Below are 24,618 nucleotides of genomic sequence, written 5' to 3'. Positions count from 1 at the left end.
GCTGCATCAAATGTCCTAAAAGAGCAGGGCAGGTTCCGTGTAGTGCAAAGTTTATGCTTAATGGTAGACTACAAGAAACATGTTTCATTGGATTTTATGCAGTGCTGTTGTAGTGTTGTTAGACAATCAATGTGTACTAATAAAACATCACAGAACAGCAGTCTTCTCTTAAAGCACAACTAGAATAGTTTTAAAATGTACGATTTACTATTTAAAACTGTCTCACCTTTCTTCAGAATGTTTCAATAGAAACGAATGATTACCTGTTCGATCGTGAATCCACCAGGAATCCACACGTTACGGTTAATGTTTAGCCAATGTTTACATGCTCACAGCCTCACACCAGGATCACACGCTACACGACGAGAACATATGGCACTTTTGCCGTAGTTTAGGGTTGTAAGGCAGACTGCTCTCCTTTACGTTTTAAGTTTTAACATAAATTGTATCATTGGTTTATCGTGATTAATAGTTTGTTATAGTTTTCAAAATGTGGTAATACTTTTGACACCAGAGTAGGCCTACACGAAATTTATCTGGTTGTTGCTATCCTGACGTAAATCATGATAAAAATAAAAAAAACAACAAACAAAATAAAATAAAAGGGTAAAAACTACCCTAGGAAATGACAGCGCATGCTGGTGAACTGTCAACTTATGTATAGTGTCAGCAAAATGTGGCACTGCCCTCTCTAATGTTTGTACCCGGTACTGCAGATGAGGTGACGGGGCCAATTGTCTGTCGGTTGAAATTCATTTTAAAAGGCAGACATATGAATTAAATAATTTGTTATTGGTCTTTAAGAATGTAATTAAGAACATCAATGTAAACTGTTTGGGGTTCTAAAATGTGAGCGACACAGTCGTCAACAACAACCACAACAACACAGGAGGGCGCTGTTCTCCCCCACGCAGCTGATCAAGACGTTTGTTTCTTTCTCCAAGAGATTTTAAAGATGGCGGAGTGCATGGCTGCACGCCTGCACCAAATTCAGCTCCTCACTAAGGAGATAACGAGTCTTCGTGACGGCCTGGTGAACGGAGGTCTGAATATCGCCTGTGTCCCCGTCCCCGTCGTCTCCCCGGAGCTGGAGAGCCTCCGCAGCGAGAATGAGAAGCTCACATACCGGCTGGTGCACCTCCGCCGAGGTCTGCAGGCAGAGCTGCAGCTGGAGGCCCAGCAGCGGCAGTCACCAGCAGCCACTGTCACTGTCAAAGCTCCACATAGGAACACTAGCAAGAACCCACCAGATAACAAGGTAGAGGAACGCGGCAACGCCTCCTGGCTAGATCTGTTTACTTCTGTTATTGTACCACGTCATTATAATAATATAATTATCTAATATAAGGAAAAGTAGTAATAAGAATGCAGCTGCTGACTACTCTCTCTTTGCCACGCCCCCTGGCTACTCTACTCCCCCTTTCTAGAAATAGCAGTGACACCCTGTGTTACCCAGTGCCACAACCATGCAGACCAAGGGTGTTTGCTTTGAATTCTCTATTTGAGCGACCACATATCAAACAAAATGTGGATGCTGGCAAATACTGTGGCATGGTCATGCTGGACCTCAAAGGCGTTTGACACCTAGCTCCTTTCGGAACCCTACGTTAAAGTTTCTGACATTTTGATGACTTTACGTAGGGTTCCTTATCATCGACTTCAAGCGACATGGGATGCAATCTGATTTACCCTGACTTACCCCTGTGCTGCGGTGTGGGTGTCACGCTGACATATTCCAAAAGAAGCATATGAACGCTATAGGAGACAACGAACCTTCTGACCCCCCCCCCCCGCGAACGGCTCAGAAGCCGTTAAGTATTTTTAATGTTTGTACGACCGTTTTGGCAGCTCTGAAATTCTCTCTTGTTGACATCCCATTGTACCGCCTCCAGCATCTCGGTTGGCTAGCTGCGCCTCCCTACGCGCCTCGTAGGCGCAGCTAGCCAACCGAGATGTCAACAAGGAGGGACCGAAGAGAGAATTTCAGAGCTGCCAAAGGTTCGTTGTCTCCTATAGCGTTCATATGCTTCTTTTGGAATATGTCAGTGTGACACCCACACCGCAGCACAGGGGTAAATCAGGGTAAATCAGATTGCATCCCATGTCGCTTGAAGCCGGTGATACCGGACCCTACGGGTTAGGGGTCCAAAGGAGCTCAACCCGGGGGGTCCGGAGACGGGCTATTTGACACCGTGAACCACTCCATACTGGTTAACAAGCTAAAAGCAATTGGTTTTGAACTTTTGATAGCATTTTGGGCCTATGGCTCCCTGGCTATTTTTGGTGTCGTCCACAGTTTAACAGTTTTGTATTGAGTTGTGCTTGAAATGTACTGTAATTCTCCAATCTGTTAATAAACACTTCAATCAATCAATCAATTGCATCATGTTCTCTTGGGCTTGGCACCTTTTAATAATAATAGTAGATTAGTTGCGACCGAAGGTCACAGTTAACTATGGAATCGTGCATTTCCTGTCACGTGACAGCAGGGATGGAACATGTGACATCATCAGGGATGGAGATCCCTGATCATGTCATCAATATTAAGCCCATATGTGGAGATCCCTGATGTCATCAATATTGTTCAACAACTCTACATCTGACCTCAAACCCTTAGATCTCCATATATATAGAGCTGACCTGTTCTGACATTCCATATGTTGATCCTATGGAATGGCCCGGTAGCCAGCGAAAACTGGGAGTTCTCAACAGGCCCGAAAATTAAGATCTTACTCCCCATGCCAAAGCACCAGCGCTTGTCCAGTAGTCTGCTGTCACCCAGGCGGATATGTTGATCTGACCCCCATTCTAAAGTGCCAGCGCTCACCAAGCAGTCTGCTGTCACCCAGGCGGATGTGTGCACGTGACCTCTTCCTTTAGGGCGAGGTCGCTTCTCGCCCTCAGGCGTCTTACTGGTAGTATGCATTGTTCATTTGTCCCCTCTGGGATATTCATCTTCACAGTCTGTTACTCTGTTCCAACAGAAAACACATAACCATAATGCACAAAACAACATAGCACATAACCCATAATGCCAAGACAATACATGAAGTCCCCAGAATACACAGAACCATCATATCAGCTAGCCACAAGTAACTCTAAGATCCTATTTTTAATATCTGGAAACTAGATTTGCAATACCAATTACCAACCTTTGACAGCACAGAAGTCCTATCTGATTGTATTGGGCGGCTGTGGCTCAGGAGGTAGAGCAGGTCGTCCAATGATCCATGGGTCGGCGGTTCGAATCCCGACAGACACTGAACCCTACATTGCCTCCAATGAGTCGGTCGGTGTGAGCTTGCCACCATTGGTGTGGGAAGTGAGGACGCTGGCGTCGACTGTTCGCCGCTTCACCTCCCAATGTATGAATGAATGAATCATTGTAAGCGCTTTGAGTAGGCACGTAGTGCATAGAAAAGCGCTATAAAAATGCAATTCATTATTAGATAGGACTACGTTAAACTCACCAACATTAATTTGCAACTGTACGGAAAGCTTGAATTATCCTTTATCTGCAAGTGTTTGTTTCAAAGAAATCCACCATAGACATATGAACTACTTTCTATCAATAAATTCGGTGCAGGTGATTGCAGTGTTGCAAGTGTTAAAGTTTGGAAGCGCTCGTTGGAAATCACTCAACGTTCTTAATCTTGCATACCACCTGTTTCAAAATTGCACATAATGCAGAAGGCAGCAGGAGACAGGACATTGCGTTATTGAAAACAAGTGCTTCCAAACAGGCAGAAAGTAGCTCATAATAATTATGTCTACAGTGGATATTTATGAAACAAACACTTTGCAGATAGAGGATAATTCAAGCTTTCCGTACAGCTGCAATGTTCGTGAGTTTAACGTTGTTTATATTGTTTAAATACAATCAGAGCAGTGCTAAATGTGTGATAACTTTATTGTTTAATGTTTTGTACTTTTGTACTAATGAAATGTGATGTGGTGTTGATTATGTTTATCATACAAATTAAATTGATATACGTTATGCACGTGCTCTTAACAGGTGGTGATCCCTAATGCCAGGCCAGGTGACAAGCCAGCTGACAAGGGCAAGAAGGAAAAGAAGGACAATAAGGACAATAAAGGACAGGAAGCCGGAGGTGGAAAAAAAGTGTGTTCAACTACTACACCATCACATAGAATCCTTCTCTACATCCACCAACTGCTTGCTTGTGTTCATATTAACCAAATAATCCCCATATAATTCCTTGTATGATAAATATTGAAAATAGCAGATCTACAATCGTGCGCGCGTGTGTGACTCATTCTCGTGTGTTGTGTCCCCAGGTGAAGCCATTGCCTGGCTACATAGCAGAGCGACTGAGTATGTACGAGGAGCTGAAGAAGGAGAGCGATGCCCTGCAGGCGAGAAGAGCTGCGGACGGAAAGCCAATCACTATTGAGCTTCCGGACGGTCGCAAAGTGGAGGGACTGGCCTGGGTCAGCACCCCCTACCAGCTAGCCTGTGGTATCAGGTATTGTAGGACACCTGCTGGATATGTTTTTTTTTGTCTAATAGATGTTTTGACCACAATGGAAACAAGTCCCCTTTTAGCCTTAATCTTAATGTCTGACTGTACCACATGCTGTTTATTTTTTACTCAATTATTACATCAATCAATCAAGAATGTCTTGATTGTTAGTAACAATTAGATGTTCATTCTATCTAGTCATTATTGTATCTATAGTGGGCATTACAATTTACAATTGTGGAATTTAGCAGACTGTAGCGCCTCCACTTTACGATAAATGTATGAAATTTGGCACACAGTTAGAGCATGCCATAAGGAACATTTTTGGCTATAGGGCCATCGCAGATTTGTCCTGTGGTGACCATGACAGCCATTTTCCAAAATGGCCATCACCTGCTGTTATTTTACAAATTCAGGTTCTAGACCACCTAGGATCTTGATTCTGGTGACTAATTTACATTTTCAAGGATGAGGAATACACTGGTACTATTTAGATTTGTCCTGTGACCATTGCAGCCAGTTATAGACCACTTAGGATCTTCCTTATGGCATGCTTTAATAGAGACAGTGTAATCAGTGTAATCTAGGATCATAGGTGAACCTAGCATCAGTCTAAGTATAATTATCAAAACATAAATGATAAATGATATGTATATTGACACTATTGGATGCCAGGTCAAATTAATGAACCTGGCATCTGTCTACATTCTAACTAATCCCCCCCCCCCATCTTGTGTTAATGATATAGCCACTGCTCCTAATGGGTAAATGCAGAGAACAAAATTCTACGTACAATACATGTGCAAAATGTACTGTAGCAAATACTCCCACAACAAAAAGCTCTTTCAGACACTAATGTGTTTTGTCGATTATTCAGGGCCTTGCCGACAACGCAGTGATTTCTCGGGTGAGTGGGGAGCTGTGGGACCTGGACAGACCTTTGGAGAAAAACTGCTCTCTGGAGATTCTCCGCTTTGACAACGAGGATGCCCAGGCGGTGAGTAGGACTGACGCAGTGCTTTGGTGAGAAGTGGGCAGTGAAAATGTGTTGTGTAGCTTAATAACAATGTTAAGTGTGTGTGTGTGCGTGCGTGCGTGCGTGCGTGCGTGCGTGCGTGCGTGCGTGCGTGCGTGCGTGCGTGCGTGCGTGCGTGCATGCGTGCGTGCGTGCGTGCGTGCGTGCGTTTTTAGGAGGAAATCACTCTGTGGCCCTCCAATTAAAATCAACCGTAAATGGCACTCCTCTGTAGTTCACCGAATAAGAGCTCGTACCACATAAAAAGGGCTCTATTATACTAATAGTCCTTGTCTCTATTCACTCTCTGACTAAAATAAAGCATAATGAATCACGATCACAACCTGTGCCATGTTCAATGTCAGTGTTTTAAAATGTTTTTGTCAAAAGATATGGATGTTTTGGATGAATGTTAGAGAACATATTCCAGTGTGCTCCAGCTGAACAATCTGAGTGACCTTTCAATTTATTTATTACAGTTTTCAGTGAAATAATTGAATTTATTTCAGCAGTGACGTTTCTGTGTTAAATAACACAATTCCAACTAACTAGGTAATTGCATCCATTTTAACATGAGGAGCATCATCTAATTTGACAGTGTCATTTTTTTTCGTCTTTCAGGTATACTGGCACTCCAGTGCTCACATCCTGGGGGAAGCAATGGAGTGTTACTATGGAGGCTGCTTATGTTATGGACCCCCCATTGAGAATGGCTTCTACTATGACATGTACATGGATGAGCACACGTAAGCAAAGTACAATCACCATAAAGCCTGAGTTATACTCACAACCCGACGCTCTGTGACATGTTGTGAGCTTGTAGATCGCCTATTTCTGGTGATGCGCAATGCCGGCGCACAACTAAGGATAAATCAGGCATAAGCATTTTCTTGACTGCTAAGTGAGATACTAAACACAGGATGGTGAGTGTGTGTCTCATGCAGAGCACACTGTGTGCCCAATGATGTTTTAGCAGGGCTGCAGACCAGGAGTGGATTATTAGAAGAACCTGGTCAGTGCAGAATTCTGGTCCGACTGCAAAACCTGCAGGTCTCATTTATTGAGTTATTTACTGTAATTAACGCGTATTTATCCCAGTTGATGCTGTTGTTTCCACTTCCACTTTCCACAGAATTAATTTATATAATTTAGCAAACATATAGTTTGCAGAATCAGAGTATATTGTCTCTGTCGGGTAGAAACCTCATATGTCCAAAAACTGTTACCTTTCAGAATTCAAATTCAAAAGTACAAGCTTCACTTGGCACCACATTTCAAGCCTACTACACACATTCAAGTGCTACTTTTTTGTTTTTTTGGCTTTCGCCTTTATTTTATATTTTTTTATAGAGGGACAGACAGTAGGCTGACAGGAAATGGGGAGAGATGGGGGGGTGACATGCAGTAAAGGCCGTCGGGATCGGGAGTCGAACCCGCGGCACACTGCTAGACATGGACTACCGGCCAAGGTGCCTGGACTGCTGAGCCACGGCCCAGCCTACTTTTGATGTTTTTGTGTGACGCTATAGTCTGATCAAAAAGGGTGTTCATTTACGGGCAAAAACAGTTAAAATATGGAGATAAGATATTTCTTCGCGACAGCGACAATATGTTATATGTTGTTCTAGGAGTGTGTCCAGCAATGAATTTGGGGACCTGGAGACACTGTGTAAGGCCGTGGTGAAGGACAAACAGGCTTTCGAGAGGCTGGAGGTCAGCAAGGAGACACTTCTGAAGATGTTTAAGGTGAGAAACCCATTCTTGCACAACCTGTCCGGTTCCTGCAATGCTCTGGAAATCTTTGGAATAAAATATGACATTACTTCCATCTCTTATAATAATGGATAATAATAATGAACATTATATAGCACTTTAAAAAAAACAAATTTACAAAGTGCTTCACGGACATGGAAACGGAATGAAACAATGGTGCAAATAAAAATATATGCAATGCAATCAAGAAATGGGAACAGAAGAGAATGTATAAAGTCTGTATATTTATCAAAGCATAAAAATAAAAGATGATGATGATGTAGTCACAATTTTTTTTGCCTATGATGCCATTCAAAATGTGTAAGGAATCCAGAACAATATGATATTGAAATGAAAAACAATATATTTTTTATATAATTCTTTGCCTATGATGGCATTCCTCTACTCGGAATGTCTCTTAATGTGAGCCATTTGTCTTTTAGTACAACACATTCAAGTGTCGCATTCTGAACGAGAAAGTCACCACACCCACTACCACTGTCTACAGGTTAGTGAGTCAGTGATATTACTGAGATGGCTTGATTTAATCCAGAGAACACATGATTTAATTGTTTCCGCACAGTGGAACTGCCATTTCTAATAGCATTTTTCACAATCTACAGGTGCGGACCTTTGATTGACCTGTGCAGGGGACCCCATGTCAGACACACTGGAAAGATTAAAGCCATGAAGATCTACAAGGTAAGTGAATGAGACTGGGTTGTCTTTTGAACCACTTGTCTACGTTGACAAATTAAACTGCCCAGCGATTATGCTCCAACGTTGACTTGTTTTAACTCATTCTATATAACTGAAGCGTTGATGATAGCGTTTGTTATGGATGAATTAAAATAACATTGCGGTAGACATTTTAATTACATAGCCACTTTTACTTCCGGTTTCTGGCCCGTGAGATTTTCGCCTTCAAAATAAGACATAAGAAATATTGTGGCATTGGGTGAATTAAACGATAATTTATTCTGGCATTGAATGTGTCGGGAACGCACTCCAAACGAACAAGACCTTTGTTTAGATTCAGAAAGTTTTTGTATTGAGTTGTGCTTGAAATGTACTGTAATTCTGCAAACTGTTAATCAATACTTCAATCAATCAATCAATCAATCAGAAGGGCTTGCTGAATCGAAGAAAGAAAGAAAAGAAAGGTGTTTGAAGCCTAACACACACCGTCTGTGAACGCCGCCCGTCAAAACAGCCGCCTCCGTTATTTTCAATGAACCTATCCCACCCCGGCGGCGTCAGACGCGCGCTGGCGCGCGTTCACGCCTCGCCTGACGCTCCGATACGCCGCTGTTCTATTTTCCAGGCGTTGCCACGCGGCCTCCATCCGGGAATCCGTGGGCGTGGCTGCGCACCCGCTTCACAGACGGTGTGTGTTGGGCTTTATACTGCCCCAGAACTCGGTTCCAAGTCACACCAGTTGGTCAGAAATCTGTGTGACCAGTATCTACTGTTCCTAAGCAACAACAACAAAAAGGATATTTAACAGATGATGTCCAGCATGGAATTAACATGCTGGCATCTAGCACGCTGTACTACACGATAATTCCCCCCATCTATGCCAATTATTACATGTTTACAAGCAAGTACAACATGTACGTTCAATACAACATATAATCTAGGATTCAGTATACTGTAGACTATGTGGGCAATATTCAGTGCTATAGTCATTAGCTCTTTTACATTAAGTAGTACAGACATGGAATTGGAGAGCACTGTTGTTCTGCTGCACTCGAGCCTCGGCATCCCTATTCTGCGGGGGAACATTTGCCGAAAATAGCAGATGTATTTTCAACAAAGATATTTGGTGTAGAGGGAAAACAAAGCTTGCCAAGTACAGTTGAAACCCAGGTCCATTTTACTAAGAGTAGCAGGTTTAAGTGGTTAAACAGCACACGTAGTCGCAGAGTCAAATTGACATCCATGTAAAAGGCACAGTTGACTTGGGAAGATGGGTGTGATATGGTCTGCTCTCCTCACCCTCCCTGCCCGGCTTCCCTCCCCCGAACACGGGCCAAATGATGCCTAACAAAGCCGGATGCACCACGGTGGATTCGAACCCTCAACCTCTGCGGTGGTGGGCAGGCACTTTACCACCCAAGGAATGTCTCCTTCAGAGTATTTCTGATCACACAAACACATTCATGTGTCACTATGATTACAGTCACTGTGATTAGTTACTGTGTTTACAGGCTATTTGTACAGGCTTACACAGTTGTCCTGGAGTGTCTGTGAATGTGCTCTGCTGTAGTTAGAAGGACTGTGTTTAGAAACAAATATCACTAGATGTGGATGCTCTAGTCTAGTGGTACACTTCTGATTCTGGAATGGCAGCATGCTATGTAAAATCTGACATGGGGCTTTTTTGTCGTTCTGTGTAAAAATGTGTTAATGCTGTGTGTGTGTGTGTGTGTAGGTCAGGTATCATAACATACAGTATCTATGAGATATGACTTCAAATATGGGCACGGTTTCCCCCCAATCAGAGGCACAAGAAATGTAGCGCTGATTGGTCCAGCGGTTTGTGAGACTAGCTCCAGACACTGACACACATACACAGACAGATGGACCGACCCCCCTATAGATGCCTTGCCTCTGAGGAACCATGCCAAAGGTTTGGACCTTCTCTCTCTCCGTCCGTCCGTCCATCCGTCCGTCCGTCTGTCTGTCCAGTGAGCCAACATGCACAATATCAGCTGCTGTGCATATTCCCTCAAGTTATAGAGTGAACAGAAGAATATAAAGGCCCTGATACATTGAAAGCGTCAGACATGCATGTCATCAGACTGTGGTCTTTCAGAGCTCTGCTCTATTTTGGAGCATCAACGATTAGGACAGCCAGAGACCAAGTGAAATAGAAGTACAGTGCGTACTCCTGGTGTCTGTGCGTGTGTGCTTTGTGATGTAGGTGTTTTGGTACCTTTTAGTCAGTGCAACGCACTTTAAAAGCCTGTGAAATATTTCTATGCCTTGAATGACACATGGATGAGAGGAGTGCTACAAGTGGACGGTTTATTTTCTGACTTCTGCCAGTGCCACAGGGAGCAGTGAGGGACATTGCAGATGGTACATGTACAGAGGACTAAATGCAAAAGGCCAAATGATTATACATGAGATGATTATGAAACCAAAAGGCTGACAAACGAGCCTATACAGTAAATAACACAGCCCACACCCCGACTTTGTATTATATATATCCCCGGTCCGGACTAAAAACTAAAATGACACTGATGGTTTTGCGGTTTTACCATGTGTCATCACCAGAACTCCTCTACCTACTGGGAGGGGCGTTCTGACATGGAGACCCTGCAGAGGATCTATGGGATCTCCTTCCCCGACTCCAAGATGCTCAAGGAGTGGGAACGCTTCCAGGAAGAGGCCAAGAACAGAGACCACCGCAAGATCGGAAAAGTGAGTATTATTATTAGTGCACTGGCTTTCAAACGTTTATAACGTTTATATAAAAATAGCCGAAAGGCACACCTGTATTTCAATGTGCTGTGAGCTGTGAGCTTGTAGATCAGGGGTATTCAACTAGATTAGGTCCGGGGCCACAACTGTAGAATGATTGTGTGTGGAGGGCCACACAGCGTGCGAGCGAAGCACACATTTTTTTGGATTCTACAAATGCATTTTGTGTTCAAACACAAAGATTTATGTAGACTAATACATTTGTGCACAGTATGAGCACAGGGTGATATGTCTATACAAGTATATGCTATACCTTAGAATAGACCTATTTGACAGAACGAGCGTCAACGAGCATACACACTGACACACACACACACACACACACACGCTGCAGGAGTGTCTAATTTCTCTCCAAACGCCCTTGAATATAATAGAATATAATTTAGGATTACTGTCATTATGATAATCTAGCACTTTATATATCGCACACATCATACCTGTAACTTTCTCTCTTAAAAAAAAAAGGGTTTTCCAAGGGCCACTAGGGGGCGCTCCACGGGCCGCATTTGGCCCGTGGAGCGCCAGTTGAAGAGCCCTGTGGGTATCGTTTGGGGATAAAGTTTGCGCGCGTCTACCTGTTACTTCTCTGACACAGCGCAGTTCAAAGTCAGCCAGTCAATAGTGGGACACCTGCTGCAGTTGATTTTTTAAACTTTCGACTTCTCCTAATCAGAATCGACTGATTTTTTTAACTTTCGACTTCTCCTAATCTGAATCGACTTGTGTTAATGACATTGATAAATCGATGCATCGATTTCTTTTGTGAATGCCCTACTGTATACCACTTTTATCTTACTGCACAGATATAGCGCCTGCAATATGGCGTCTACGTACATTATGTCTCTGGTTTGACACCGGTTGAGGGTGCGAGGCCTCCACTTATCACTCCACTGATGACATGTGATTAATTAATTGACTCAGCTGGTTGCCCAGGCTGAATCTGTTGTCACCATGGGAGAAACAGACGGCAGCTCTGATTCAAATGCTTTCCATCACCCCCCAAACCAAGGCCTCCTTTGGTGAAAGCCCGTAAGGAGGGCCATGTTCTTTTAACCCATTTTGGACTGAGGCATCTTCTAAAAAGCCTTCTAAATCCTGACCTAAGTTTTCTGAAAAACTTCAAATATTTATATAGCAGCATCAAATATTTTACATTTTTGAATACTGTACAGAACCCCAAGAGGGGTTCCCGTCCAGGAGGGTTATAACACCAAAAGGGGTTCCCGCCCCACATGGAACCATGCCATATTAGGCGAAAATAGCAGCTCTACAAGCTCAAGTGTCTTGATACGTTGTGAGCTTGCCTTGTAGAGCAGCTATTTTCAACTCAGAGATTTGATGTAGAGTAAGGAGCCTACTAGTATAGATCCTGGGGGACCCCAGTCAACAAAGTATTGTTTATAGGGTTTAAGTGGTTAAAGATGGTTCTCTGGTACAGCCCCAAACCAACAATAGTAATTTCTGTTAGATTTCAATTAGTGATTTAAATACATGTGTACCTTTTTATTATAACCACAGCAGTGGTTCTCAAAGTGGAGTCCAGGGACCACCAGGGTTCTTTAGGGGGTTTCTAAATGGACCACCTAGTGAGGGAAGAAGGCTCAAAGTCATGAGTCACATTTGGACACAACGCTGTTGCGAGGACATGGATTGCATACCAGACGTGTGTGCGTGCGTGTGTGTGTGCGTGCGAAGTACTGCGAACCTTCTGGCCTGTCAGTTCAGCTGGTATTTGTACAGTGAGTACGCGTGTTGATTAGGTGGCTCCCCCGCTGTGTGGAGAGGAGTTTGTGGACACTTTGTATCTGTGAAGTCATTAACACGTCCTTCTGTCTCTGTCCACAGGATCAAGAACTGTTCTTCTTCCATGATCTCAGCCCCGGAAGCTGCTTCTTCCTGCCACGGGGAGCCTACATCTACAACACCCTCACAGAGTTCATCAGGGTAGGACTGCTTGACTACACAACCCTTAACGCACGAGTAGGACTGCTTGATTACACAACCCTTAACGCACTAGTAGGACTGCTTGACTACACAACCCTTAATGCATAAGTAGGACTGCTTGATTACACAACCCTGCCTTAACACATGAGTTCACAGGGGCATAGGAAGCAGGAGGGGGGGAACATGTTCCCTCCAATAATAAACAGGGGTACCCCTGCTGGCCCGGGCCACCGGCGTGGTGGTTCAGGCACCCTAGACTGCAATGCCAGCCTGACAGCGTGTCGCAGGTTTGAATCCCAATCCTGATGACCTTTGCTGCGTGTCACTTCCCATCTCTCTCCCCATTTCCAGTCAGTCTACTGTCCTATCAATAAAGCCATAAAAGCCCCAAAAAAGTCAACTAGTCATTTATGTGTGCTAATTTGATTGGAAGGTAATGTAATGTAATTGCCGGAAATGTATCCTCCAAACTATTTATTTTCAGGATTCCAATTTAAGATTTATTTTTTGGCCTTCACCTTTTGTCTTTTTTATTGATAGAGGGATAGATGAAAGTAGTCTTGACAGGAAACGGGGAGAGAGGTTAGGGGGGTGAGGGTGACACGCAGTTAAGGCCGTCGGGATCGTGAGTCGAACCCGCGGCACACTGCCAGACTTGACCACCAGCCAAGGTGCCCAGACAGCTACGCCAGCCGCCCGGGACCAGGATTCCAATTTAAAAGCAGCAAAAGTAGCAGATTTACAAGCTCAAAATGTGCCACGCCACGTTTCGAGCTTGCGGATCTGCTACTTTTGACGCTCTTGTGTGATGCTGTAGTAAAATCAAGTAGGGCATTAATTTACGATTTTTACGACAGCAACGATATTATACATTTTCATGTAATATCGTACTTTTTTTAAGTGGTGCAACCACTTCCTTAAGTGACTGTGTGTGGGTTGGTGGGTGGCTGGCTGGGTGCCTGGGTGTCTGGGTGTGAGCACGAAAACAGCATGGTTGTGGTTAAACTCTAAAAGGACACAGATGCCTTCACAGTTGCAATGGGTTAACAACGATTTCAGCCATATGTTTTTAAAATTGACAATGTAATCAAGAAAGCGAGGATTGCACTTTTTTTTTGTTAAACTTGACATTTAAGACAAGAGCATGCAAGTCATTTAGTAAACCCGGATACACAACTTGTGCAGTCTGAATGGCTGGATAAGTGATTATTTTACCACCTACTCTGTACTCAGGACTCATGGAGGGTCCAGACAGTGCCACACTTTAAACCACATTTGTCACAGCCACAGTCACATTTGATGATGAATCAAGTCCTCAAGGACCCTAACCCTGTGTTTAACATGGACCAGTACATCTTGACAGACTTTGTGGTTTGTCGTGGAGCAATATTATATATGATAAAACTTTGTTTGTAGAATGACCCAAGGAAATACAAAATCTGTTAAGAGGATAAAACCAGAAAAAAGCACTAAGACTTATAAGGGTCCTCCAAGACATACAGATATACATTTCTATGCAAAATAAAATAAATCATATTCACTGTTGTATACATTGAAAAAGTGTACATTATAGAAAACCTGTGTGAAGTGAGGGGCACTCTTATCATCGTACATCATCATGACGTAACATGTCGATTTGCTCGTCCACATATGACGTAAATTCTCCATTCATTGTCAATGGGAATTTAATGTTTGTGTAAGACGAAAATCTACACTAATGGATAAGATATTTTTTTTGGCCTTTATTGATAGGGTACAGTAATTAGACAGGCTTTATACATTTTACAAAGAATATTGCGTTTAGATTTTGATTACTCTCAATAATTCAACATAAAAAAAACATATCAATTTAAATGTATTTAATTGTGGAACCACCTACATACATTCTTAAAAATAGTCTGTACAGGGGGGAATTAAAAAACAAAAAAAAAGTATCTTTATTCAAAGGTAAAAGTCTGTTTCGGTAGTGACAAATGTTGGGAGAGGAAAGAGATTCCAATAAATTATTAAAATACAATATGATAATTGAGTGTGCCTTTTACTAAATATGTGTCCCTTAGATCTGGTGCAACATGAATATGGTAAAAGTTTTTCCAAAATAGCTTACAAATTTCACACAATTTCCAACTATGAATTTGAACCAATTCAGTAGAATGGCCCATATATATATATATACACACACACACACACACACACACACACACACACACACACACACACACACACACACACACACACACTGTATAGTGTGTGTGTGTGTGTGTGTGTGTATATATATATATATATATAAGGAGGTGAAAAAAAGGAAACCAAAATAAGCATCACCCACCAAAACCCTGCTTAAGTCATCCAACGAACAGTACAGTACAGACAACAGAAATGTGCATGACAATCTAGTGTCAACCACTAGGAAGGCAAGGAAGTGCTGTGGTTGACCCCACTTGGCAGCCATTTCGCTTATAGTTTTCCTTCAGTGGGCCAACAAGTCAAACAAACTACACACCAGAAAACACTCACTCCTGTCAGCTGCGCACAGCCCCGCAATACAACATGGGGAAATTGACTTTCCCCATGTTAATTGCTGCTGGCTACAACACATATGAAACGAATGTGTGTGACTGTGCCCTTAGGTCAGCCTTATGCGGCCTGCAGTGTTTTTTTTGTTTTTTTCCCTGCCTTTGTTTTTAACCTGAACCGGCAAACTCAGACTGACAGAGTGACATACTCTTTTAAATGTTTTGTTTTTTTGTGGCTTTCGCCTTTATTTTATATTTTTTATGGAGGGACAGACAGTAGGCTGACAGGAAATGGGGAGAGAGATGGGGGAGTGACATGCAGTAAAGGTCGTCGGGATCGGGAATCGAACCCGTGGCACACTGCCAGACTGGATCACCAGCCAAGGTGCCTGGACCACTGAGCCACGGCCCAGGCCAGAGTGACAGACTCACGGGAGCGAATACATAGTCCACACACCCCGTGGAGGCGTGGACAAGATAATCAATTGTTGGTGTTGCAGCCCTGAACTGTTGATAGACTTGTCTGACCTGTCTACATTATTGCTGATTGCTGTGAGTGCAGAGTCGGACCATGTTGAAAGAACATCCTGGGCCTTCTATTTATTTGATCAGCCCAAAACATTGTGTTTATTGTCATGATTTGTCACAACAAGAGTTGGCTTTGTCCGCGGCGTAAACATCTTTAAATAAATACTTCTCTGGTATTCTTTGGGAGCCATTTGAACAAGAACCCCTTTAGAATCTATTAAAGGGCCTCTTGTTCAAATGGCTCAGATATAACCTTGCTGCAGTGACTCACATGTTTTTCCCAGACATTTTCTTTTGTTCCTCACACTAGTAATGTACCTACTCATAGCCAGAGACATAAAAGGGCCGCAATAAGAATCTTTAATTGCTTTTCTCAGAAGAGGAATTTCAACCATAAGAAAACAAGTGCATCACGTGGTACCACGCTTGGTGGTACGCCCTTTTGTTAAACTGAGGTTTGAGACTAATGTCCCTTGGGAGCCACCAAGTTTAAAGACAACAGACTGTCCTCGTACAGTGTAATTGATGCACTGAGGAAGCCACATGCCAAAACACATTTTTTTCTGGTGTGGCCAAAAATAAAGTTTTTTTCTATACTCACTTCTATTTACTTACAGTAGTTGGAATTTGCAATTATAATTATTTTTAATTGAAGTACAAAATGTACTATGTTTAAAAGTCATTCCGTGTTCGCATGGGGAATTTCCATAGAAACGTTACATGGAAATTTCCATATTTTCCTTTGAGTTGCTTACAAGTCGGTATGTAGCTCTTGGCAGATCCTACCATACTGAATGACTGCCATCATAGGACCTAAGCCTCATACAGCGACAGGGTCTTGACTTGTACCACCCCGACTGATTTTCATGGGAGAAAATGGTGCATTTATTATAGCGCCTTTATCCAAGGCACTTTACATTGTGCATTACCCATTCACACACACATTCATACACCAATGGCGGAGGAAACCATAGAAGACAATTTACAATTTAGGCATTTAGCAGACGCTAAATGCCTAAATCGCTCTTAATCCAGAGCGATTTACATTAAGCAATAACAAAAGCATGGCATACATCACATATATAAAAAAGTAGTTATCATGAATCATGTGTAAACTAAGAACGTAACAGTGGAGTATCTATGTAAACTATACATGATACTATACTATATAATATATTATACATGTGTACTATGACTACATAAAATGCAATTCTAGAGCTGTCTACGTAACAAGCTATAAGTCTGTTTAAAATACTATCTAAGTCTACATAATGTGCTATCTAAGGGGCTAGGCTAGGGCAAGTGCTACGGGCCATGGTGGAGTCTGAAGAGGTGGGTTTTCAGACTACGGCGGAAGTCTGAAAACCCACCTTTTCAGACTCCACCATGGCCCGTAGCACTTGCCCTAGCCTAGGCACCAACCTGCTCATCGGTAGCAATTAGGGGTTCAGAGTCTTGCTCAAGGACACTTCGACACACATTCAGGGGGAGCCTGGGATCGAACTGGGAACCTTCCGGTTCCCATCAGGCGCTTTTGTCTGAAAGGTCTGTCTCTCTCCTCAGGAGGAGTACTGTAGACGAGGTTTCCAGGAAGTGGCCACCCCCAACATCTATAACAGTACGCTGTGGGAGACGTCGGGCCACTGGCAGCACTACAGCGAGAACATCTTCTCCTTCCCTGTGGAGGATGACATCTTTGCACTGAAGCCAATGAACTGCCCCGGACACTGGTACATTAACCCATTTTGACCGATTGTTAACACAATTTGTGCCCAAGACGTCTCCAGATGTCCTAGGAATTATAATAAATGGCTTCTAAACAGTTTTCTGAAAAACCTCATGTTTCTATGTCAGTGATCAACTTTTTTCATGTCAATGATCCCCAGGATTATCTGTATTTGGCTGCGGACCCCCATCTGAAAATATGTAGTTCCAGGGACCCCCCCAGAAGCAAAGATTTGAGTTTAAAACGTTCGCTCTGAAATAATATTCAAAGAGTTGCGCCACATTTTCAAAAATGGCAGATCTACAAGCTCATAGTGTGGCACTCTGTGCATATTTCAATGTATAATACATTGTATTGTGCCAGTTTAACCACTTCCAATCCCTCATCTCTATTTTGTGAATGTCATTATTGTCTATATTGTTTAAATGAATAACCTTTCCTGTCGACTGTGAACTGAGAATTATAATAACCCCCCTCTTTATCTTTAACACCCCCCCCCCCCCCCCCCTTCTTTATCTACTCTTTCTCTGTGTCAGTCTGATGTTCAGCCACAGACCTCGGTCGTGGAGGGAGCTTCCTCTGAGGCTGGCAGACTTTGGAGTCCTCCACAGAAATGAACTGTCTGGAACCTTAACTGGCCTGACCAGAGTGCGGCGCTTCCAGCAAGATGATGCCCACATCTTCTGCACAATGGATCAGGTGACTCAGACTGTACCGCTGTAAATCTACATAACTCCTACTGCACCATGGATCAGGTGACTGTACCACTGTAAAGCTAATGTTCATAACTCCTACTCCTCTTGTGACCTGAAGTACTACTGGGTTTCACACTGCAGTTTTCAGGCAATATTTACTCTGAACTGAGATACCTAGGTTTCTGACCCCTCTCTCTCTCTCTCTCTCTCTCTCTCTCTCTCTCTCCTCCCCCCGTCCCCCCGTACCTCCCCTCTTGTGTCCTACAGATTGAGTCTGAGATGAAAGGCTGTCTCGACTTCCTGCGCTGCGTCTACCATGTGTTTGGCTTCTCCTTCCAGCTTCACCTGTCCACTCGCCCAGAAAAGTACCTCGGTGACATTGCTGTGTGGGATCAGGCTGAGAAGGTACTGTAGTACACAGTTTAATCAGGGTCCAACACCAGCCAAAAATCATTATTTTTAAAAATTATGTTAACCCATTAAAACGGGGAAGCATCTGTCATTTTAGATTTTAGCTATATACAGTATATATATATATATGGGGTCTGTGGACAAACGCATATCATTTTGGGGTCCTTGGCACAAAAGAAGTTTGAGAGCTTAGTTTAGAAAACATTTGTAGAATCAGCCTCAGGTCTTAATGGGTTAACAGTAACACTCAAACTTACTGTACTGTTCATGAGAGCACACACACAGAACTCTTTAGCGGCCACCAGTACATTTCTGTTCTGCAGTGGTCTACACATCAATGATGCGTCCCCGTTTTTACTACCCCGTTTCGCACCAGTAAGAGGAGGGAGGGGCGGGATGCAAGGCGACGGCCCTAGTTACAGTTAGTTATCATGAAAACTCCTACATTTGATCATCCATTTATTCCATGAGATTAGACCGACCATAAGAGTATTTTATGGTTTTATCCAGAATGAAAACATTCTCTGAGGTAAATTTCCCATAATAGCCTATAGCCACTATATTGTTTTACTTAATATGCTACTGGCTGTATTCTTCTTGGAAAAATATAAAAAGATACTCCTATGGAAAGACTATATTATTTTACTTATATTGACTGTTGTGAATTAGCAAACTGGACATTGTGACTGAATGTTTTGTGTTGGGCTTATGTTTTCGCCGAAGTTTTTATTTGTGTTGTTTCAGTCATAAGCGCAGCTCCGTTTAGTTGTGCTTCACGTTCCACAGCCGTCTGCCTTGACTTCTGTGTGTGCTGACTGCGGCGGGCCCGGTGTGGGATAGCCCCTCCCTCCCCTCACTGGTGCGAAACGGGGTAGTAAAAACGGGGAAGCATTAATGACTTGTGCTTGATTTGTTTGTTTCCCAACTTGCATTTGATCCTCAGGAAATTGCTTGCAAACAAACAAATTCAAGCACCTGTGTGTGACTGAAGTAGCTACTTCATAGTCCCACACAGGTACTTGAATCAGATTTAAATTATTTATTTCTCCTCTGTGGCAGCAACTGGAGAACAGCTTGAATGAGTTTGGGGAGCCATGGAAACTCAACCCAGGAGATGGTGCTTTTTATGGACCCAAGGTCTGTGTGATTTCTCTGTATTTCCTCTCCCTTAAATTAAAATATATTCAAATCAGTGAGCGGGCTCAGCCAGCTAAACATAATACATGCTGTTTTTCAGATTGACATTAAGATCAAAGATGCGATTGGATGCTACCATCAGTGTGCAACTATTCAGCTGGACTTCCAGCTTCCAATCCGCTTCAATCTGACATTTGTGGGGTGAGTCAGCCCTAATCAAACCAATGAAACCATTGACACGTTATTATGGGAAAATGTTAATATTCCAGACCGGGTGAAGTGTACAATTTATTGAAGAACATTCAAGCATAAAAACAGAATAACAGCAGAATAATCCCAGAACTCCTGGCCTTCTGACCTGGGCTGGCATCTTGCATCTACACTGAGATTCTCTCCCTAAATGGTGATAAATATGAACTGGATGTACTACTACATGATATTACATTATATCATAATGCTTACTGGTTAACTTAAGAACGTCCATGTATGTATACCAGTGTATTTACTAAAACAGATATTGCTAACGAAGAGTTTAGGTTTAGCAGTCCATGGGCGATGTCAGATGGGACAGTTGCAGTCAAGTCAAACTAGCACTTTGGGTTTTGGTGTGAGAGAATTCATTTAGAATATGTTGTTCTACAAGGTTGAGCATAAGTAGTATAAATACACATTTGACAGTCTATACTGTAAATGAATTGAGAGGTTCTAGACAAGCTATTTTCCTTTCATATATTTCATACAAATCGCACAATAGGAATCAGGACTTGCACATTCTTTCAGTCGTGAGATTTTATATTGCCTTAATCCATGTGTTTTATGAGTGGTATGTGTTGCTGTCAGTTGTGTAAGCAGTTTGTGGAGGCTGGCTTCATGGCAGATGCTGACTTGGACTCCAGCTGCCTGCTCAACAAGAAAATCCGCAATGCTCAGTTGGCACAGTGCAACTTTATTCTGGGTAAGGAAGATTGTCGCCATTATGCCATTACATGAGCACTGACTGACAGCAATTGGGTCGACTGTAACTACCCACTACAGTCAGGGTCATTCTTTTTTTCAATTTATTTCCAGAACATTCATGATTTATTGTCTCCACCAGGCCGAAGGCATGGGGAGAGAGTATGTTTTGCACTCCGTCCGTTCAAGGTTCAAGTTTATTTAGTGTCCCCGAAGGGCAAATTGGGTTGCAGCATAGACGGTACATTAAACAATGAAACAGTACAAATAAACAAACGGTTCACTTGGCAGATACCAAAGTACAAAGGTGCACATAACCATTAAAGTGCAGGTGTTAAAGTGCTATGCGATAGGTCATAGAAAGTGCGTGTGCATAGACATTAGGCACGAGACCAATACAGTAAAAAGTAAAAGTGCTTATCATAAGATTATCTCCTAGATCTACCCACAGCAGCATTTAGTGTGCAAATAGAGACAGGGACAAAGGAATGTTTGTGCCTGTTTTTTGTGGCACAGGGGGCTCGCAAGCGAAGGCCGGATGGGAGAAGGATGTATTCTCCGTGTAGTGGTTGAGCAGCATCAGATCGGATACACAGGGCTTTGTTAAGCACCTGTTTCTTAAAGATCTGGTCTAGGCTGTTCATTTGTGAGCCAATTATTTTACAATTTTCCCTAGGGAATTCTTGTCTCTGATGCAGAGATTACCATACCAACAGATAATCGAGAAAGAAATGACGGACTCGATGTAGGCACTGTAAAACAGTTTCATCAGAGTCTTGTCGACATTGAACTTAGCCAATTTCCTTAGACAGTACAGGCGTTGTTGACCTTTTTTATACATCACTCACATCAGTATTTAGGTCGAATTTCAGCTTGTCATCAATAATTGTGCCTAGATATTTGTAGCTGGGTACAATATCTACAGTCTGTCCATTGACACTCTTCTGGGGGGATTGTGGGGAACGTCTCTTCTGGGGGGATTGTGGGATTACGTCTAAAATCTATGTATGTAGCTGTATGGTATTAAATGCTGAGGAAAAATCAATAAAGAGCAGCCTGGCATGGGTTTTACTACCTTCAAGGTGTTTGTGCAGGAGATTAAGTAAGGTGGCAAGTGCATCTTGAACACCCCTTCCAGCCCTATACGCAGACTGGAGGGGGTCCAGTAGGCACTCAGTTTTTGCCACGAGCTCGGAGCTCCGTGTCTGTGTCCGTCCATCTGTTACCAGCTAATCTCCGGCACCGTTAACCCGGTTGATGCCAAATTTTGCACACACACTCCCTGGATGCCAACGATGAACCTCTGCACAAATATTCCAGAACGGCCGGTTATAGCGCCACTAGGAGGCCGACTTTTGATATTGCTCCTCCATATTTTGTCCAAAAATCCCGCAAATCATTACACACTATCTCTATAGTCATGTGTTCAAGCCGGATCTGTCCGATATTTCATATTCCATCCTAATTGGCTAACATTGGCTTTCGAAGTTGGCAGGATTGGCCCGTTTTGAACAAAAAACCTCAAATCATGAACGCAGCGTGCAATTTACGTGAAATCTTTCACAGACTTTCCTACTAGGCTGAGGAATATATCCCACCCTTTTCACATTTGCCTGTTATAGCGCCACCAACAGGTGGATTTTTGCAAAACACATTTTTGGAACAAAATGCCTCAAATCATGAATGAAGCGTGCAATTTATGTGAAATCTTTCACAGACTTTCCTACTAGGCTGAGGAATATATCTCACCCTTTTCACATTGGCCTGTTATAGCGCCACCAACAGGTGGATTTTTGCAAAACACATTTTTGGAACAAAATGCCATCCAAGGCGTAAGAAGAAATGGCACCCTTTTCACATTGGCCTATTATAGCGCCACCTGGAGGCCACAACCTGACTTGCCCTGGTGGAGACCTGTGCCCCGAGGGGCACTTTTTCTAGTTTCAATGTAGATTGCATTTGTAAACAAAGTACTGTAGTATGTAGTTTGATTTGAAGGCAAATGTGATTCCTAACCTTGCAACCCAGCCACCCACAGTGTAGGTGGCTATTTGATGGAAATCATGAACCATGATGAGTGAGGATCAAGCTACTTCAATGTTGATTACATTTGTATTCTAAAATTATTTTAATTTGAATATAAATTGTTTCCTAACCCTCTGTCTGTCTGTAAGTCAACATTGAAATGCTCTGTGTGTTCTGACAGTGGTTGGCGAGAAGGAGAGGCTGACTAACGCTGTCAACGTGCGTACGAGGGACAACAAGGTCCATGGAGAGCTGTCTGTCACCGAGGTGCTGTCCCGCCTCACCCTGCTCAAGCAGGCCCGCTGTCAGAACGCTGAGGAGGAGTTCTGAGACACATGATGGCAGAATGGAACACACACACTTCTGATCTGTTTAGGACACTTGTACTAACGGTACCTGACTGTCATATGTGAAATTTGTGAATGGAGCACTGAAGGGAGATGTGATGGAACACGCAATTGTAGTATTGGGGTAAAGGGAAACAAAAAAAGAAGGAAGACGAGTTTGGGGGATGTGTAAAAGTTGAACAGCCAAGGATAAGGAATGAGCTGAGGAGAGGCCTGTGTCTATAGATTCTGTATCCATAGTGATTTTGCCAAGATCACACAATGGTTTAAAGCAGGGGTCTTCAACATGGGGTCCACTTGTTGTTTTGTTTTGGCCAGCTGCTTGAACATGGTCACTAGTGACTGTAGTAACGACCTAGTGGAAACTTTTTCATCATTGGCTGCCTCTAGGCTGCCTCTAAGCCAATGGGAGACTTATCCATAAAACCCATAGTCTGAACGGCATAAAACCCATACTTTGAAGTCCGAACGCCGCAACGTGATTGGCTGCATACTCTGAACACTGCATCGTAAAGCCGTGAGCTGAGCAGAGGCTGCGGCACACAAACTGATTATGGATGTTCATAATCGAGAATTTGCTGCAGGTGGCAATTATGACTGAGACATTCTTGTTTTACATTGACCACTTCAACCCTGGCATCCCTATTTTGAGGTGGAAATTAGCTGAAAATGCCTCGTGCTGTGAGGTGGCTATTTTTGGCAAAAAAAACCCCATAAAAACAAAAATCAAAAGTACAGAGCCATGGCTCAAGTCAAGAGTAAAGGTTCAAGTGCATCAGGAAAAACTTTTAAATATATGAAAAAGTGGAGCTCTCTCTCAGCTAAGGGGTCCTTGGTCTGAATACCCCTGGTTTAAAGTATTTGCTCTCATCTTGTTTGGCACTATATTTCTACTGAATCTTGCAATTTAGCATTAAGAAAGGACCAGATGTGTTGAACAATTCTGTTACAGTTAGAATCCTTAGAAGGATGGTGAGTTCATACGGTATATCAGGATAATGTACTATGGAAATGTTTGTTAGGTTGTAATTGAAGCTATGTGAATGTAAGATTGACTTTTTTTGAAGGTATGTGAATGTAAGAATGACTTTTTTTCCATCAAGTCCGTCCCGGCCCTTGGTGGTTGGCACAATCTTCAAATAAAAACAATGCCTCATTCAATCAGACTCATATGAACTCTGAGCTCTTGCACTTTAAACACTAAACCATAATACAGTATATATTTATCTCCTTTATATCTCTTGTCTTTGGTATAACAGCTCTAATTTAATTAATTTAATTAATTTAATTTGTTTAACAAACCTGTTTTTAACTTGTCTCTGTACAGCACTTTGGAACTTTGTTATGAAGTGATATGCAAATCATGACAGATCATACTAATGGTATCTGTGCAATCATTGTAGTTGCTATTACATAATGTCAGTCAGGTCTTTAATTTGCTGTAAAATAGTAATTTGTGTTAAAGTGGAAATGTTGGGCGTAGCTAAAGGATCCGTGTTTGTGTTGTGATTGGTCATTTGATTTCAGGGCCAAGGCAAGTAAGTGGTTCAGGGACTCCCAGGGGGGTCCTAAAATAAAAATAAAAGTTACTTCTA

The 24,618-nt window shown here is 42.7% G+C and overlaps 1 pseudogene across 1 annotated transcript; it reads left to right on the top strand.

Annotated features, from left to right (window-relative positions):
- Positions 1–965: 965 nt before the first annotated feature.
- On the top strand, positions 966–24,184 carry LOC306920185 (threonine--tRNA ligase 1, cytoplasmic-like; annotated as a pseudogene). The gene is made up of 17 exons: positions 966–1,258; positions 4,016–4,123; positions 4,300–4,487; positions 5,362–5,481; positions 6,121–6,245; positions 7,128–7,245; positions 7,695–7,759; positions 7,875–7,953; positions 10,534–10,680; positions 12,586–12,684; positions 17,292–17,458; positions 17,991–18,153; positions 18,417–18,554; positions 19,620–19,697; positions 19,798–19,898; positions 20,538–20,652; positions 22,858–24,184. The product of its transcript is annotated as a threonine--tRNA ligase 1, cytoplasmic-like (transcript).
- Positions 24,185–24,618: the final 434 nt, after the last annotated feature.

The sequence above is a fragment of the Electrona antarctica genome (genome assembly GCF_951216825.1).
Source record: "Electrona antarctica genome assembly, chromosome: 3".
Lineage (NCBI taxonomy): Eukaryota > Metazoa > Chordata > Actinopteri > Myctophiformes > Myctophidae > Electrona > Electrona antarctica.
Note: the sequence above shows the minus strand (reverse complement) of the source record. Positions and strands in the feature narration are given on the sequence as shown.